The sequence below is a fragment of the Theropithecus gelada genome, chromosome 12 (genome assembly GCF_003255815.1).
Source record: "Theropithecus gelada isolate Dixy chromosome 12, Tgel_1.0, whole genome shotgun sequence".
Lineage (NCBI taxonomy): Eukaryota > Metazoa > Chordata > Mammalia > Primates > Cercopithecidae > Theropithecus > Theropithecus gelada.
The window spans coordinates 35946195-35961731 of NC_037680.1; the positions used below are offsets into that span (position 1 = coordinate 35946195).

General features: G+C 36.0%; 1 protein-coding gene and 1 long non-coding RNA gene across 5 annotated transcripts in view; one reads left to right on the forward strand and one right to left on the reverse strand.

The window, feature by feature from the left end:
• BAZ2B (bromodomain adjacent to zinc finger domain 2B) overlaps nt 1-5961 on the reverse strand; it is a 310475-nt gene extending 304514 nt beyond the window's left edge. For 3 of the 4 annotated variants that reach the window (XM_025405435.1, XM_025405437.1, XM_025405434.1), the window contains exon 1: nt 4957-5961. The gene's annotated coding sequence lies outside the window, so the exon portion shown is untranslated. Of the gene's footprint in view, nt 1-4109; nt 4312-4956 lie in introns of those variants that run through there. The other variant, XM_025405436.1, reaches the window with a different exon arrangement.
• On the forward strand, nt 4013-5804 carry LOC112636648. Its single transcript, XR_003122210.1, has 2 exons — nt 4013-4169; nt 4463-5804. It is a non-coding gene; the product is annotated as an uncharacterized LOC112636648 (long non-coding RNA).
• Nucleotides 5962-15537: the final 9576 nt, after the last annotated feature.

A 15537-nucleotide genomic window follows, 5' to 3' on the forward strand; every position in this document is an offset into this window, starting at 1 on the left:
ACTAAGCACCAGGAGTACTTTAAAAAAATTTTTCACATTTCATACACAATTCAATGTACCATAATTTGATTTATATGAGTATCTACCTCAACAAAAATATGTTATGAGTAAATACATTTCTTAAATATTGAGTCATAGTCAAAGGTAATAGAATTATTTTCTTTTTAAGGAGTTGTATGGCTACTATATAAAAAGGGTTGAGAAAGCATAATGCCTGAATATAAATCTTAGCTTTAGTCACAGTAATGTACAACCTATTTAAAAGGAAAGTGTCTCTATAAACTCATGATTTCAGGAAATCATAATTCTGGAATCAGTGGCATATTAAAAGTGTTAAAAATTTATATTGTAGAGGAAGTTTTGAGCAAATTATATATTCTAATCAATTTCATATTTTATTTTTGTAATGGCAAACTATTTTAAGTGTTACAAATGTTATGCTCTTTGAAGAATTATTTAAATGCCTAATACACCTAAAGACCTACAAATTAAAAGTCAATAAACACTGGGACTAGAAAAATTCTCTTAACATAGTAATAAATAAACTATATTACATCCTTAAATCTTATTTACATGTATTTTTTTTAAATGTGTTTTTCTGTGTTGGGATTATCACTTTTCATTCTTCCTCTTTTCTCCCTCCCATTTCCTCTACCACCAAAAAACACCATGCAAATAATTAGAAAAAGTAGAATATGTGTAGGCACCAATGGGATGACACCATTTTAGTATCACATATTTAGTATCACACCATTTTAGTATCACATATTTAGTATCACACATTTTAGTATGATAGCTGAAACTATCAATAAAAGTTATAACAATAAAACATAATTTCAATTTTTAAAAATCATTGAATGTCTACAGTAAATTATTTTAGATCATAGTTTGTATGAATTTTTAAATAACATTCTAGCCTCATTATAAAGAAAAATTAAATACAAAACTGCCTCTTTCCCCAATAATTATTTCTTTTCTTTTCTGATTACCTCCTACAACAAAAGTTTAAAGAAACGGCCACATGGATTAACATTTATTAAACAGGGCAGCAGTATTTTTAAAACTTCATGGTACAAAATACTTAATTTTATGTAACCAAAAAAACTCTTAAAATACCTAACTAGGTAACTTAATTAATCCCCCAGGAAATCAAATATATTAATAATCACTAAAACTTGATGGCATAATTCCTCTTAAGGGTCAAAATCACCATATTACTTTGTGCTAAATCATATTTCTTCTTTTGGTAGTTCTACTCAGAAACTATAACTTAAAATCCCTTCTCTGAGAAACCTTTAAACCTAAAAGTAATCAAGTTCCAAAATATACTTTCACTACTTCAAGGAGATAAGACAGAAATCCTGAACTTTCATGCAACTGTGATATCCTACATCTTGTATAGTAACACAAAAGTAGCAACAAAGACATTAACAATTGCAGTTCAAGCTGGGAGTGACTGTTCTGTTTCAATTCAATGACACCACTAATGGCTTCTTAGCAGCTCCATGAAATCAACCAGCTGTCAAGTTGATGCATCAGAAGGAACAGTTATGCACTCCCATAAGAAAAAGCAACACATCAGGATGTTTGGCAAAACATCTGCTCCTTTACACTGCAGTTCTATAATAAACATGCAAACAAAGAAATGGGAGAAAGGGCAACAGAATTAAAATTCTAAGGTTTCCATTACAGTCTTATGTGCATTTTAAATGAATGGCTTATAAAAAATAAAAACAAATTTCTACGAAGTTGAATACTTTAAGCTATTCGAAATTTTTTGAAAATGCTAAATATAATTACTCACAGACTCTTCTAGAAAGAAAAAACTGCGTAAGAATCCATCTATTCTAAAAATTCAAAATAAACTATATTCAAGTAAAATCAGTATCATACTGTTATGTACAAAACTCAAAAATTAAAACTAAAATATATCCTTTCTTCACTTAATAAGTATTTCATAAATGATGCCAGCAGTATTCCAATAAATGCACTTTCAAGACTGAAGAGTTTAGAAGTGTTTTTTCATTAGTGTTTGCAAGAGTAAATGGTACTACAGTTCGGCACTAATTTAATATGTGAGAACAGTGAAGCTACTATTATCTGGATTTTAAAATATGTACCCATTCCTATTTCTCTCCAATCATTGTAAGAACACAATATTAAGTTCTCATAAATAACTTTTTATTTTTGAAGCATACAATTTGATTCCCTAAAAAAAAAAAAAAAAAACTTCATCATCATCATAGGTTTAAAATAATTTTAAATTCAACCACTTGTTTCAAATACTTGTAAAAATTACTTTTTTCTATCTGAACCATACAAGTGTCTTAATGTTGTCCAAATTATTGATTATGCAGCACAGTGACAATAATATGTACAGTGTTTACAATAGGTGTGAGACATCAAATGTACTTAACTACCATTTTCTTAAACTGCTTATCCTCTGTTGCTTGCCATTTATAATCTGCCAAATCTTCTAGTCCTTTGTTGCATGTATAATTTAGAACCATCTGTTCTATGTGCTTTTAACTATTTAAACATTTTTCACCTACCTACAATTCACATAAATGGCAGACATTCAACTTTCTATATAGCATATTACATGAAGCAAATTCCTGGATAAATAACACCAAAGAAGACTGCTACAGAAATAAAAACATACCATATAGAACATAAATTTTTGTGTGTTAGACAAATCTTTTCAATGTATTCAGAATTGTTTCTATTAGCTTTTTTTAAGTTAATTGTAGTCAGTGTTTTTCCCTCAACCCAGAAGACAAAGAGAATGCAAATTAAATACAGACAGTTTCATGTCCTTGTTAGAAGAGACGTAAATATGCTGACTGAAAATGACTACAGGAGACAGAATTCCACTTTCCCATTCAATTTACAGTGCCTCTTATTTATATACTAGTCAGTGTATCATTAAGTTTGGTCATGTGACCAAACCAACTTTTGTGAGGCGAAAAACTATGTTAGACAAGCAAATTAAAACAGTGCTAGTTTTTATTGTTTATCTGTTCATAATGGCTGACAAAGAGTTTATAGCTAGCGATTATATCTTTTAAAATCAATTCTGCCTCTTAAATACTCAATTGTTTGACTTAATATCTGCTACTAAATTTTAAAAGTATCCATTATCTTAAGGTATTTTCCATAGTCATTTCTCTTCAAAATCTAAATAATAGAAAAAAAAACCTCACATCATTTTATTATAAACGGGGAGCCAGATAATCTAAAATAACCATACATAAATATTAACCAAGCTAATTTTCAAAAAATCCATAGGGGAGAGTAGAACAAATAAGAAAGGGATATGCTGACTACAGGTAACAGTTGAAACCTTTAAATTGAAAAAAATACGCAAAAACTAGGTAAATAACAAATGACGCACAAAAGTTTACCATTTTTTGCACAAAATCTTCCACCTGTTACCAAAACATACAATACGCAGACTTCGTATACTCATTTTGAGAGCAAAACACAAATATAAGCCACACAACTTATCAGTAACCTGTAAGTTACACAATCCTATACAACAGGAGAAAAATTAAGCAAAAAATGTACTCTTGGGAAAATTTCTCCATAAAGTTTACATGACGTCACTGGGCCCCCGGAACATTCCCTAAACTTTGAGCCTTATCCAGACACACTTCCTAATGCTTCTTTCCTTTCCTCAAAAATAAAAAAGAGACTTAGGAATAAAATTGCCCAAGATGGCGAAACGCTTGTTGTTTAGAGGGCAGGGAAAAAAATGGAGGATATTGTAATATACACAAAGGGATAAATTTCAACAACTCGGCCAAGGACTGCAGCTGCTTCCCTCTTTATAAGGAAGCAACAGACAAAAGATAAATACAGAGGGAGAAAGAAAAGAAGAGAAAATCTCCCAAACAACAGACCCAGCTCTGACTCTTCAAACACTTCCTTCCCCTTCCCAAATCCCAGTTCTGGGGTTCGTGAAACTACTTAAAGGGGAGGGAGCCGCGAAAGAGAACGGGGGCGGGCGGGAGGGGTAACGAGAAGATTAAAAGAGGGAAGCAGAGGAGTTGGGAGCTGGCGGTCGTTCCCGGGGAAGAACTGCTAAAAGATGAGACCAAGGCACAGACCTTACTGTATGAGAAGCAATGCTCCTCAAACCTTCTGCGTCCTGACATAGACCTTCCCAGGTATCCAGATCTTTTCCCAATCCCACCTGCCCCACCCCCACCCCCGCTCATCTTCAGTAAACTCAGAGCCTCCAGCTACACACGGGAGAGCTAGAGGCCCGAGCCGGGGAGTGGGGGTGGCAGGCGCAGCTAATCAGTCCGAGAGGGAAGAGGGGGCGGAGGCAAAAAAGGGCAGCAGGAGGCGGACGGGGGTGGGGGGTTATCCAGAAACTACCCCAGCAGGGAGTAGGGGAGCAGCGGATATTCCGGGGTAGGAACGGCCATCGCAACGCTGACAGAGGTGGTTTTTTAAGAAGCAAAACTGTTGGCCGCGACCTAGCGCTGGAAGCCGAAGGGGAAGAGGAAGGAGACACGAAGCCAAGGCGGCCGGCACAAAGGCGGCGGACTCGCGGCGGCAGCGCCTGCCCGGCCGGGAGCACACCCCGCGGCCCTACTCCAGCGAAGTCCCGCACCGGCTTCTAGGAATAAAGTTTACGTTCTCCTGATGCCGCACCCCCCACCTCCCACCCAGGACGGCACATCTCCGCGGCCTCCTCCCCCAAACTCCACCCGGGACCCCGAGAACCACCCCAGCCTTCCGGCCACCACAACAAAGAGCCGCACCGACCGGCGAGGGTAAACAGCGGCGGAGGGCGAGAGGGCGGCGGGGCGAGCGCCTCCACGCAGCGACTCCGGAGTCCCCCGCTTGCCCGAGCGCAGTTTCTCCGCTGCTGTTTCCACCAGCTTTGTAACACTGGGAATTTACATCCTCACCCGCACCCCTCACGCCCGAGGATTTTAAACTCACCTTTACTTTCGAACTGAGAGTTGCGGTAGATGGGATTTTTGCCTTTTCCCCAGATGGTTGAAGGTTAAGATTTTTGGAAACCCCACCACCTCCTTATTTCTATTATTATTTCTGCAAGAAAAGTATAAAGAGAGTTGTAGTGGAGGTGAGATTTGTGATCGGGAAAGCCCTCGACTCCCTCCTTCTCCGTCTTCCGCCTCTCTCTCTCTGATTAGTTCCTATCCAGCAGCAGATTGAAGCAGGAGATGATTCTTCTCAAGGTTTGTTCAGCAGCTTCACTTCTAGGCGAAGGCTTCATGAACCAAGTGACGTCAACCAACAAGGCTTCTCTCTCTCTCCTCTCTCTAACAATGAAAGTTGCTGTTAACAAGGGAAAAAAAGAGAGAGAATTGTTTATACCATTTCAGTTCCAATAATAAATGACCTATCAGCTCCTAAAGGAGCTAAGGGAGGGGGTTGCTGCTTCTTTCCAAGAATACTGTAGCTTTGAGTTTGCACCGTTCCTTGTCCCAGGAAAAAGTTAAGCAACTTAAAATGTTTTGTTTTGCTTTTAAAGAAGACAGGACAGAAAATGGGACTTAAAACTTAGTTTTTTAAAAACAAAAGCTACAGAGTAGGGAGCATAGGTCAACTACCATCTCCACCTAAACTTTTTTTTGTTCCTAAACTCAGAATTCTACAAACCAAATAAATTAATATGCCGAGATTTCGCGGATGTTAAAACTCAAAAAGCAGGATGCAAGATGGTCCCGGGGTAAAATTCTACTGCCTTTCTACGAACAAGTTAAACTGGCTGTAATGTTTACGCACTAAGTTAAAATAAAATTTAAATAAAAGATGTTAAAATAGTCAATTGTTTTAAAGTTACATGCACACACTGTAAAAGTTAATCTCGATAGCTTTTTTTCCAGTTTCTGAGAGGTTAGAAAAAAGCATAGCAAATTGTAGGCACTGAACACTTTTAAAAAATCAAGTTATGAGTAAGACTGGTAGCCCTTTGCTCCTTTAAACTACACACGCAGTCATATGCTATGTGTCTATCCCCAGAATCTCTTCCAACTCTGTTTTTACCCTTCCACTCCCCCAACCCCAATTCCCAAATCCTGCAACCAATCAAGTTAAACTAAAGATACAATAATCTTTAGTTATTGGTAGTAATGGGTGCCCCATTCCCTCCCGCACCCCATCCTATAGATTCCTAAAAAAAACCAATTTTTTTTGAAAGCCTTAATCTTGATAACACTTTGTTAGCCAAGAAGATACGTTTTTTTTTTTTTTGTAAGTTCGCTGAGGTACCGTTTTTTCCCTCCAGAACACAAGAAACTCTCAAAGTTCATATAACTAAATATTGCCTAATTTAATTTTCAGGATGAAGAGTAAGTAAAAATTAAGCTATCGGAGAATAATTTGATCATCTATGTATATTTTATACATTTGTAGATAGATGTATCTTAAAAGATGCTATTGTTTTATGTTTCCTCTTCAGCCACTGGCTGTGATTTTAATTGTGCTGGAGGATCTTCATTAGTATTAACACATGGGGAGATTTCACAAAGCTGCTTCATTAGGAAAAAAAAAAGCTTGGCAGACTAGGTCTTTTTGCATGCACTGAGAATGTCAGCCTTACCTCGGTCATTTGTAACATAATAAGTGCAAGTACAATGATTGCAATGCAGGAGCTCTGGGGGAAGGGCAGAAATACTGCCTGTCTAATAGGGATATCTGAAAAGAAGGCTGCTCATTACATAGTAAAATGTATGCTAAAAATTAGTGAAGATGATGTCTCAGGAGACTGATGCTAAATAAATTAATGTGCTGATATGTTTTTAATTATTATTTTTGTAGTAGTTTATTTCATTCTCAGGATTCACATTGAGCAGCAAAGCTGTGCTAGCACTTATTGATTTTTTTTCCCTGCCACATTCCCGGAATACAGATTTTAATCATTTCACTACACCACACTCAGTAATTTCATTAAAAAGTGGAATCTTCCATCCCCAGAAAAGCATTTAATTTCAATGACATACAATTTCTTTTTTAGCAGCAAACTGTCTCTACAGTAAAAACTGGCCTAAGGTTCAAATGCATAATTTAATCCTGAGTTTTCCATGCTCTGCTTTCCTTTCAAGCTATAATTTGAGTAACTACCTAATAACTGTAATAAGGACAATAATTTCCTTATAATATATTATTAACTCATATTTAATTAACTCGGAGGCCAAGCTCTGTACATGTGTGACTGGGTCAACAGTTCTATAATCTCAAAATTTACTAATAATGTTCCAGAAGAAAAATATAGATTAAAATATAAGTATTAATGCACTTAGTATCTAAGACTTCTATCCCAAGTCACATACAAAAAAGTTAATGCATTGTTCTATAATGGTGGTCATTAAATAAATAATATTTTTAAGTATGTGGAACTAAAAAATGGAATTCAACGATATTTCTATGTGTAAAGTATTGAATATTAATATTTTAACAATCTATTACTGACACTTTACCTAATCATTAGCATTACTGTTGAAAATATTTAATTTTGAAAAGATAAGGAAAATGTGCTAGATTCAAGTTATCTTGATTTTCATAAAGAATTCTCCCACAATATACTTTGCTTGAAATAAAGTTAAGTGGCACATTGTAACTTGAATAATTAAGAATACATCCTTTACTTAAATACTTCAAACAATATACTGCAAAGCATGGTTCAATTTTTGGTGACAATAATATTTTGAAATATTGGCATTGCAGATGCCACACTGGTTTCCCAAACAGTGGTTTCATAAGGATATGTAATTTATATTGCCTGGATTTTAGAAAAGAAAGCTGTGAAAAAAAAAATTTTAAGTAATAAAATTCATTAATTTAAATTGTGGAAATATGTCTAATCAACAGAAAAAACAGAATATATGTAATGAAAGTGATTACTATATAAAAACTCAAATCATTACCCTGAGTAATTTTAGAATCATAATTCAAAAATTTTTATAAGAATATGTATATGCAGTTTCAAGCTGGAGCCACATACAACGCAAAGTTGTCTTTTACTTGATTGTACAAGGAAGTAACTTATAACAAAATAATCTTATCATCAAAAGGTTGGAAAAAAGGAGAAAAGGGGTGACAGTGAAAACCTTGATTTTAATGTCTTTTAAAAACATTTTAAAACATATTTTTATTATGAAGGGCTCGTTATATACTTCAGGAAATATCTGTGACATTCTCAATGGTGAAGTTATGTGGAAATCAATAATTAACAAAATAGTTGGTAAACGACTGACAGATATCTCAAATTCATAAATCTATTTCTCTATTTCAGTAAAAATAAAAACTTTGATTTTATATTAAAATATATGTTTAAAATTACTTAATATTATTTGGTAATTCAGATATACTATTCAATTTAATCTGTACTTTTAAACTGATTCTTCTTAAAAAAGAAATGATGTCCTAGAAATTTTAAAGTGAATTACTCCAAGTATTTGATACCTTCTTACTAAGAAATTGTGCTTAAATTATTTTAAAAATATGATTCCTTCCGTTTTTTCATGTTATCATACTTGATCTTTTCAGAGATTATAACATAATCATACAGTTGAGGGGGAAAACTTCAGATAAAATAATTGCTATAGTTATAAAATAACTTAACTCCCAACAACACTTAGTCTTCTACCCAAGATCATCATCTATATTAGTACTGCATCATGTACATAATTGTGAAAGAATTTAATGATCAAGCAGATCTTTTCCAATTTTAGTGAAAAATTAACTCTGAAATTCTATATCTATTTACCCATCCCACAGACTAATTATGCCACCAATATGGACTAAATTGTTGCACTTTCTTCTATAAAGCAGCATCTGTTTTTAGGACAAAGACAGAACTTCTTAAATAGGTAGATATAGAGAGAGAGTTGGATGGCTATCTAATTTACTACTGTGGGTATTGTAGATGGTTTCTCAAAGAGTAAGGAATTGCCATGTACAGAGAATGAAGTCTAAGAAGGCTGACTACAAAGAAAAACAAACGAGAGATCTCAACAGTATAACAAGCTGGCCACTGTTATATCTTGTTTCTGTTTCAGTCACTACAGACTAATGAAGCTTTATTTGTTTTCATTCATTGAACAAACATTTGAGTGCTTGCTATATGCTACGTGCTATGCTACAGGCTGGAAAAACATGAAAAGCTCACATTTTGGTTGATGTGGAAAGTGTGAAATTCCTGGGAGATTAGAGACTCATATAAATCACATTATAAAGATACAAATAATAAAGTTTTGTGAGAATAAAGAGGATAAGGCAACTAATTCTCACTGGGAGACTAGAAAAGGCTTTATCAAAGAGATGCCATTTGAATTGCATCTTATATACTGAGAGCTTACCAGGCAAAGAAGTTCAGGGTGGGAGGTGGTCTTCTAAATGAAAGAAACAATAAGTGTAAATATGCAGAGATACTAGATCTGGTGTCTATCCACTAGTGAGAAATTCTGTATGTGGGAATATTCAGTATGGGGAAGGACAGAGATAAAGGGATGATAGGGATGTCATGACCAAGATGAAGGCTGGGACCTGAGAGTAAAAGGCCTAAGTACCCTGGTAAAGTGGTTGAATTTATCCTAAGAGCCAACAAAGGCTAGCAAAGGAGTGGTATGATGAACCTTGTTTTGAGGGAACAATAACTGTATAGGCAGTGCAAATGATAGACTGCAGCATGAAGGGATTGCTTAACAGTCCATAAGAATGATGGTAAGAGACAGTGGCGTTGGAGATTTACAGCCAGATATTTCTGAGGTAAAATTTCAGTTTGGTGACTAACTGAAAATAGAATTAAGGAAGAGGAAGGAGTGAAAGAGGACTAGAGAAATTTCTGGCTTACAGTAGATGGTGGAGTCATTAACTATGGGCCAGAATACATAAGGGAAAACAAATCATAAAGTAGTCTGGAATTAAAACCTGGCTATGATGCTTTATAGGCCTCTTTAAAAAATAGGATTATCAGAATCAACTGTAGAGATTGTTTTAAATATCTAGAATTGTCCCCAGTGTCCAGAATTCACTATGTGAATTTAAATGTCCCTAACGTCCAGAATTCACTATGTCTGGGTGGGGGTTAAGTATTTCTTTTCCTCTTTAACTCTAAAGGTGCTTCTGATAAACATCCCTGATTAAGAACATGGCTGTAAGCATAAATTTGTTATAAAATTCAGTTGGAAAAAGAAACAAGAAAAACACAGGAAATCTTGAAAAAGAGAGCTTTGCCGGGGGTGGAGGGGACAATCACAACAGATACTAAAGCATTATAAAACCTTTAAAACTTAATAGTTAACACTGGCACATGCATAAAAAACCAATAAAACATAATAGAAAAATGAGAAATTGACCCAAGTACATATGGAAATTTAGTATAGATAAAAGCTGTATCTCAAAACAGTGAGGAAGAGATGGAGTTTTTGATAATTGGTGTTCAAGGCCACGCATGGTAGCTCATGCCTGTAATCCCAGCACTTTGGGAGGCCAAGGAGGGAGGACTGTTTGAGGTCAGGACCAACTTGGGCAACATAACTAGATCCTGTCTCTACAAAAAAAATTAAAATTAGCTAGGTGCTGGGCGCGGTGGCTCACACCTGTAATCCCAGCACTTTGGGAGGCCAAGGCAGGCGGATCACCTGAGGTTGAGACCAGCCTGACTAACATGGAGAAACCCCATCTCTATCAAACATTACAAAATTAGCCAGGCGTGGTGGCACATGCCTGTAATCCCAGCTACATGGAAGGCTGAGGCAGGAGAACTACCATCAGAGTAAACAGACAACCTACAGAATGGGAGAAAATTTTTGCAATCTATCCATCTGACAAAGGGCTAATATCCAGAAACTACACAGAACTTAAACAAATTTACAAGAAAAAAACAAATAACCCCATCAAAAAGTGGGGTGGGTGAAGGATATGAACAGGCACTTCTCAAAAGAACACATTTATGCAGCAAACAAACATATGAAAAAAAGCTCATCATCACTGGTCGTTAGAGAAATGCAAATCAAAACCACAATGAGCTACCACCTCATGCCAGTTGGAATGGAAATCATTAAAAAGTCAGGAAACAACAGATGGCTGGAGAGGATGTGGAGAAATAGGAATGCTTTTACACTGTTGGTGGGAGTATAAATTAGTTCAACCATTGTGGAAGACAGTGTGGCAATTCCTCAAGGACCTAGAACTAGAAATACCATTTGACCTAGCAATCCCATTAGTGTGTATATACCCAAAGGATTATAAATCATTCTACCATAGAGACACACGCACACGTATGTTTATTGTGTCACTATTCACAATAGCAAAGACTTAGAACCAACCCAAATGCCCATCAATGATAGATTGGACAAAGAAAATGTGGAACACATACAACATGGAATACTATGCGGCCACAAAAAAGGATGAGTTCATGTCCTTTGCAGGGACATGGATGAAGCTGGAAACCATCATTCTCAGCAAACTAACACAAGAACAGAAAACCAAACACTGACTGATCTCACTCCTAAGTGGGAGCTAAGTGGGAGATGAGAAAACATGGACACAGCGAGGGGAATATCACACAATGGGGCCTGTTGGGGGGGTGGGGGGCTAGGGGAGCGATAGCATTAGGAGAAATACCTAATGTAGATGATGGGTTGATGAGTGCAGCGAACCACCATGGCATTTTTATACCTATGTAACAAACCTGCACATTCTGCACATGTACCCCAGAACTTATAGTATAATAAAAAATAAAATATAAAGAAATAAAAATTAAAAAGCATGAGGGACATATACAGTATGAAGCACTTTACAGTGAATTCCAGTATTTATTGTTAAGTGAAGAAAGCAAGTTGGAGAAAAACGTAGTAGAGTATGTCACCATTCATCTAAATATTTACTTATTTTTTAATTGAAAGGATAAAACCTTAAAAAAAAATGGTTACCTAAAAGGAGGAAGAGAGCAGAGTAGTAAAAATAGAAACAGTACAGTATGTGGGTATCTCATAAAACCTGTATTGTAGATGTGAATTTGGGACCATATAAAGTCACTTACATTATTATAAAACAGAAAGAAAGTTAAAAAGCAGGCCAGGTGCACTACCTTGCATCTGTAATCCCAGTGCTTTGGGAGGCCAAGGCAGGAGGATTGCTTGAGCCCAGGAGTTCAAGGCTGCAGTGGGCTATGACCACACCACTAAAAGCCTGGGCAACAGAGTGAGATTGCATCTCACAAAAACCAAAAAAACAAAATAGAATCCCATAAAAGTGAAACCCAAATAAATAAATGAACTTACTTGTATGTGAAGTTGGTGGCATAACCAGAGAATTATTCCAAGTGACTTTAAAACACAACAGCTAAAAACACACTAATTTAACAGTATATAGTATTCAAAGCAACAAGACAAAACAGCAACTGAAATTATCAGGAACCATATTCTTAGGCTGTTATTGGTGGTGTTATTGTGACATTGTTGCACGCACAGTCTGAGAAAAAGCAAATGGCCAGACCCATTATACACCAGTGGCTCACGGTGTATAATCCCAACATTTTGAGAGGCCTAAGTAGGAGGATTGTTTGAGCCCAGGAGTTAGAGACCAGCCTGGGCAACGTGGTGAAACTCCAACTTTACAAACAATTTTAAATATTACCCGGGCATGGTGGTACACACTTGTAGTCCCAGGTACTCAGGAGGTTGAGGTGGAAGGACTGCTTGAGCCCAGGAGGTCAAAACTACAGTGAGTCATGATTGTGCCACTGCATTCCAGCCTGGGCAACAGAGCAAGGCCCTGTCAAAAAATAAATGAATAAATAAATAAAAAGAAAAGAATGAATACGCTGGTGTTTTTGGGAAATTAATTTTTGAGTTGCATAAAAACTCTGTGATGCTGAATTTAAAATGTATGTGTTAGAATGAACTCATTATATATTTTATACTTAAAAATACATATTTCTTACTTGCATACTGTAAATACCTAAAAACAGGGACCAGTGTATAGCAACGAGCACACACCCACAGTATACAGATTATGGTCTCTATACATCAACTGCCCCTAAAAAATTCCATGAAGCAATGGCTGACTCCACATTTGGGTCAAGAAATATTAAAAAATGAGCTTAGGCACTCCAGCCTGGGCGACAGAGCGAGACTCCGTCTCAAAAAAAAAAAAAAAAAAAATGAGCTTAGAATACCTGTCACACCAGTAAGCATGGAAATTATGAAAGATTATTGGTGTCATGTCAAAAGGACTTGGTAGCCAATTTGAAGGGTCCAATATGAGGTGGCTCCCATTGGCCAAAGATGAGACAATTTGAATGTTAACAATAACCCCAAAGTATCTGATACAATGTGATAATTACTCTAATATAAATATTCAAAGTAAAATGAGTACACAATTTACTCAGTAAGGAATGACTACTTTTTCTGGGTGGAGACAGGGGAAGGAGAATACATATTCTCAGTGTGTTAAAGAAGCCACCTGACAGTGATTAAACCATGTTTGCATCATAGGTTGTCCTCACATATTATCTTCAGCATTAAAATTCATAATAGTTTAGCCCTGCAGGACAGTTTCAAGCTATTCATGGTACTACCACACGCCATTTGGGAAAGCTCCCTGAAATCACTAAAATCGTCTTTTTTAGGGCCACGAGGAAATGTTATCTCATATCTGATTTTAAAAATTCATGACTACCTTCTCTCTTGACAGCCAGTATCTTTCAGGTTGGAAACCAGAGTTTTATATTCACTGCCTATTTATTTTCACTGTATTCTTTTTTTTTTTTTTTTTTTTTTTTTAGGTAGAGTCTTACTCCGTCACCCAGGCGGGAGTGCAGTGGCATGATCTCGGCTCTGCTTCCCAGGTTTAAGCAATTCTTGTGCCTCAGCCTCCCGAGTAGCTGGAATTACAGGAACATACCACCATGTCCAGCTTATTTTTGTATATGTAGTAGAGATGAGGTTTTGGCATGTTGGCCAGTCTGGTTTTGAACTCCTGACCTCAAGTGATCCAACCACCTCGGGCTCCCAAAGTGCTGGGATTACAGGTGTGAGACACCGTGCCCAGCCATATTTTCACTGTATTCTAAAAAATACATACACAAGGACCAAAATTCAATAACAAGTACAATTTTCACTATTACCTTTAATAAGAGAAGCAATATCAGAGTTCACATTTATAGACAATTATGTTCTAGGAATAGCAGTGTGAGAATATTCTAGCGCAATTTCTTTAACTAATGTAATGGTGATCTTTCTTGTTCCTTAGCTGCTGCTCTGTTAATACTGATCTCAACACATCATTTTTAGAAAACTTTTTTGACTCACAAAATAATCACAAGTCAATTTTTAAAAATCTCATCCCCTTTTTGCATGAATTTTCAATACGAAAGGAACAAGTTGTCAAGTACTTCCCCCCAATATGAACTGCATACAGATCAAAGATTTGCTCATACCCTTCACATAGAAAATCTGCATCCAACTGTAATGGTAATTATTCATTAGCATGCACATGTTAGAATAACTGTGCTTTCATATTATATATTGTTAATATTATAATGTCCAAAAGTATCACGTGTATAAAGAGTTTTGACGAGTTGATTTTTGCCTTCAATATAGACAAAATATTATTTTGCTGCTGGTTTAATGAATTTACCAACTGTGTGGTTTTATGTCGGATTTTACTCTGAGGAGTGCAATACTGAATAACTTCCTTAGCTTTAGTTTCTTCTCCACCTTTGAAGACAAAAATACTAAAAAGCATTATTTTCTGCTTATTGTGGAAAGTGTTTACTGTTTTACCAGCAATGTTTACGGAAAATGTCACTGAGTTTTGTTTAAAAGATAGTCAATGACTTTAAAATATCCCTAACCTGAATGACTTAAAATTACTTTTTAAAACGTCTCTCTTTTTCCCTCCATATATTTAATGAAGAGACAATCCAAAGAGAGGCAAATTGTCTTTGGAGAAACAAAACAAATGGCAGAAGTCACATGGCTACAAGGTGCTACAAACAGGACTTTTTCAAATAGCAAAGAAAAATGGCCATACCATGAGCAGTTTAGTGTGGCTACAGTCGAGGAATAGAAAGAAGACATGTCCGCTGGAATTGTGTGGCAACTTTAATGTGCAGCTTTGGGTAGAGGAATGGGATTCAGTTGTATGAGATTTTCTGGGAGGTTTACCCTATCTACTCAGAAAAGGGAACATACCTTGTTCTCACTGAGAGATAATCCTTGGAATTTAGATCATTCCCTCAATTCAAGAGTCCTGAAGCTTCTGCTTCTGCCAATAAATCAGTATTAATTCTTCACTGTTCAGCTTTTAGTCATCTCTTCTCAGCAGCTGTTTCTACTTTCACAGAGTAAGAGAAAGAAAAATGTAAAAAAAAAAAACAAAAACAAAAAACAAAAAACAAAAAAAAAAAACAGACCCCAAAACAAAAACTCCATTAATCTATTCCTCTACTATTTTAGGTATATTAATGATGTGTCTCAAGGTCACGGTTTTTTGAGAGCAGATGTGGCGCTGGGCGCCATACTATGCTTCAGGAAATTTCCTATT